This window comes from Mus pahari, chromosome 5 (assembly GCF_900095145.1).
Source record: "Mus pahari chromosome 5, PAHARI_EIJ_v1.1, whole genome shotgun sequence".
NCBI lineage: Eukaryota > Metazoa > Chordata > Mammalia > Rodentia > Muridae > Mus > Mus pahari.
In genome coordinates, this window is record NC_034594.1 from 61428436 (window position 1) to 61431404 (window position 2969).

The following is a 2969-nucleotide window of genomic DNA, read 5'->3' on the forward strand; positions in this document are numbered from 1 at the left end:
TTCTTCTTCTTCTTCTTCTTCTTCTTCTTCTTCTTCTTCTTCTTCTTCTTCTTCTTCTTCTTCTTCTTCTTCTTCTTCTTCTTCTTCTTCTTCTTCCTCCTCATCCTCCTCTTTGTCTTCTTCCTCTCATCCTCCTCCTTCTTCTTTTTGTGACTGCTTCCTGTGTTGTAGGCTGAGATCACATCAGTTCTCCAGTTCTGTGATTAATGAGAACCATGTTGCTTTCTGATTTGTTGGTCTGTTTATTTCTATTGTTGCTATGATGATTGTTACATACAGATTCTGACTTTCCATCTTCATGGGTTTAACTCCCGAATTAGGATTTCTGGTTTAGGTAAGTGCATTGGGAACTTCTGTATAATAGTTATTTGTATTTCCTATTTAACAGGTAGGAACAATTTAAGCCACAGCAACCAAGCATGAGAATAGCATTTCTTGGAATCCATATCAGCGGTTGTTTGAATAAGAATGGTCCCCCATGAGCTCATATATTTGGATGTTTAGGAAATTGTGCTATTTTAAAGGATTATTAAGTGTGGCTTTATTGAAGTATGGCACCAGAAGATGGGCTTTGCAGTTTCAGAAGGCCACACCAGGCCCAATGGCTCTCTCTTCCTGCTGCCTGTGGATCTGGATGTAGAACTCTCAGCTTCTCTCCAATACCATGTCTGCCTGCATGCTACCATGCTTCCCACCTAATTAAATGAATTCTTCCTTAAGAGTTGCATGGTCATGGTGTCTCTTCACAGCAACAGAACATGACTAAGACACTAATGAGCCTTTGCAGCCCCTTCAAATGTATGCGGAAATCACAGAGCAGCACAACTCAGAGGATGCTGGGAAGGTCTCCTGCCTTAACTTTCAATCCAGCTTGTTTGTCAATACATTCAAACCATATATACCAGTGTGCCATTGTAGTTCATCAATGCTTCCTGTAACTTGGCGAACCATCATGAACCACAATGAACTGTAGTTTCAGCTCCTTTTTCTTCTTTTACATAAGGTAAAGATGTCTTTTAAAAGTGTTTAGTTATTGTTTTTCCACCACCCTCCCTCTCTCCCTCCTTCCTTCCTTCCTTCCTTCCTTCCTTCCTTCCTTCCTTCCTTCCTTCCTTCCTTCCTTCCGTCCTCCCTCCCTCCCTCCCTCCCTCCCTTCCTTTCTTACTCTTTTCATTTCATCAACTTTAAACTATCTCTCATGTTCTCGCCACATTTTTAAAGATTCCTTTCCAGGTTTGTATGTTTTCATTTTCTACAATGGGAGGTTTCATTTTTTTTTCATTACTTCTATGTATAAAAATTTGGAACTCTCATGTCCCTCAACCTATCTCCAGAAACAGTGAGTTTTTAAAATGGTGACGGTCAGTTTTGAGGATGCTATTTTGTACTGTGAATGGGTCCCCGGAAGTGCTCTATATCCTAGCTCAGCATTTGCTCCCTCTAGTGAAGAGAGGCAGTATCTCTATCAGGTATTATATTTGGCACAATATATTTGTGATATTTATTGATTTTATTTTTAGAGATTTATTATATAGCAAATGATTACCACTATGAATGTTCTGATTTGTTAACAGCCCAAGTGAATTCTTTCTTGCACAGCAAAGGAATGCATTGCATGACTACTGGGTAACACATCTAGAACAGGAGATAGATGGCTGTTGAGAGCTTGAAGCACAGATGGGAGCCTCAGGAGCCAAGTTTCAGGCCACAGAGGTTTGCTTAGGCCCCATTGCTGTTGTCACACTGGCAACTGCCACTTGCACTGTAGCCACAGATTGACATGTTGTCTATATATGTTGGGTTCTGTACTGCCCCTCCCTTTATTGTTTTTGTTATGAACAGGAGGATGTGATTGGCTAAAGTCAGGCCAAGTACATAGGCAACATGGAGAGAGAATACCTACCTACCAGTATTTTTAACTATGGTGAAAATAAACCCTGACTGATAAACCTAGGGAGGGTTTCATAAGCTTAGCAGACAAAAAACTTCCATGTATCATGTACCTCAGCCCCTCCAGCAGCAGTGTGATGGTTAATAGTACAGATAAATGTGACTTGGTCATTGCATGTCCTACTAGCTAGTACTGTCTGAAGGTGCTTATGCAAGATATTAGCACTTAAATTAGTGAATACAGTAAAGCTTTTGGGACTCTACAATGTGGGTGAGCATGAATCACTCCATGGAGGATTCAAGAACAAAAAGGCAGAGGGAAAGAACATTTCTCTCTGTTGACTGATGGTCTTCCATGGTTCTCAGACAGGAATCCACAATGTCAGCTGTCAGATCGTGGAACCACATTATGGCTTGCTTATATCCCCACCTTACAGATAACTGAACTCCTATCTACTATAACTGTTATTCATCATATTTTTATAAGGCATCATCAATTGTTCTTAATAGTAGACATCCAGGAAGGTGAGAACCATAGTATATTAATTATGTCCACACTATACTAAGCATATTGAGAAGCTGCTTTTGAAGGCTACATTGCATTTCTCCTAGGGCCAGGCAGCAACGTATACCATCACACACACACACATCTTTTGAAGTGTATTAGGGATGTCTATTAGGATGAAGGTCGGTGTTCTTTTATTCTTTATCTAGATGGGTTTACAGAAGACATAAGTTATGATGGTAGGCCTAATGTAGCATAGCCTCTATTTGGGTCTTGGGCCATATTCCTTGGAAACCCCATGCTACCATGTAACAAGTCTAGATTACTTCAAGATCCCGTGCCCCAGTGGCCATTTGGAGAGGCAACATAGAGACAGAGGAGGCCCAGTTGTTGGAAATTTCAGAAATCAGACACACGAATGAGCACGCGTGATACTTCATTCCTCCTTAGAATGAGGAACATAACTCCCATGAAAAATTATAGGTACAGCGACAAAGTTTGGAGCTGGGATGAAGGGAGGGACTATCCAGAGAGGACCCCATTTGGAGTCCATCCCATCATCAGCCACCAAACC

General features: G+C 41.0%; 1 protein-coding gene across 4 annotated transcripts in view; it reads right to left on the minus strand.

Annotated features, from left to right (window-relative positions):
* Positions 1-2969, minus strand: part of Sphkap (SPHK1 interactor, AKAP domain containing) — a 143117-nt gene that overhangs the window by 58789 nt on the left and 81359 nt on the right. The gene's annotated exons all lie outside the window — the stretch shown is intronic.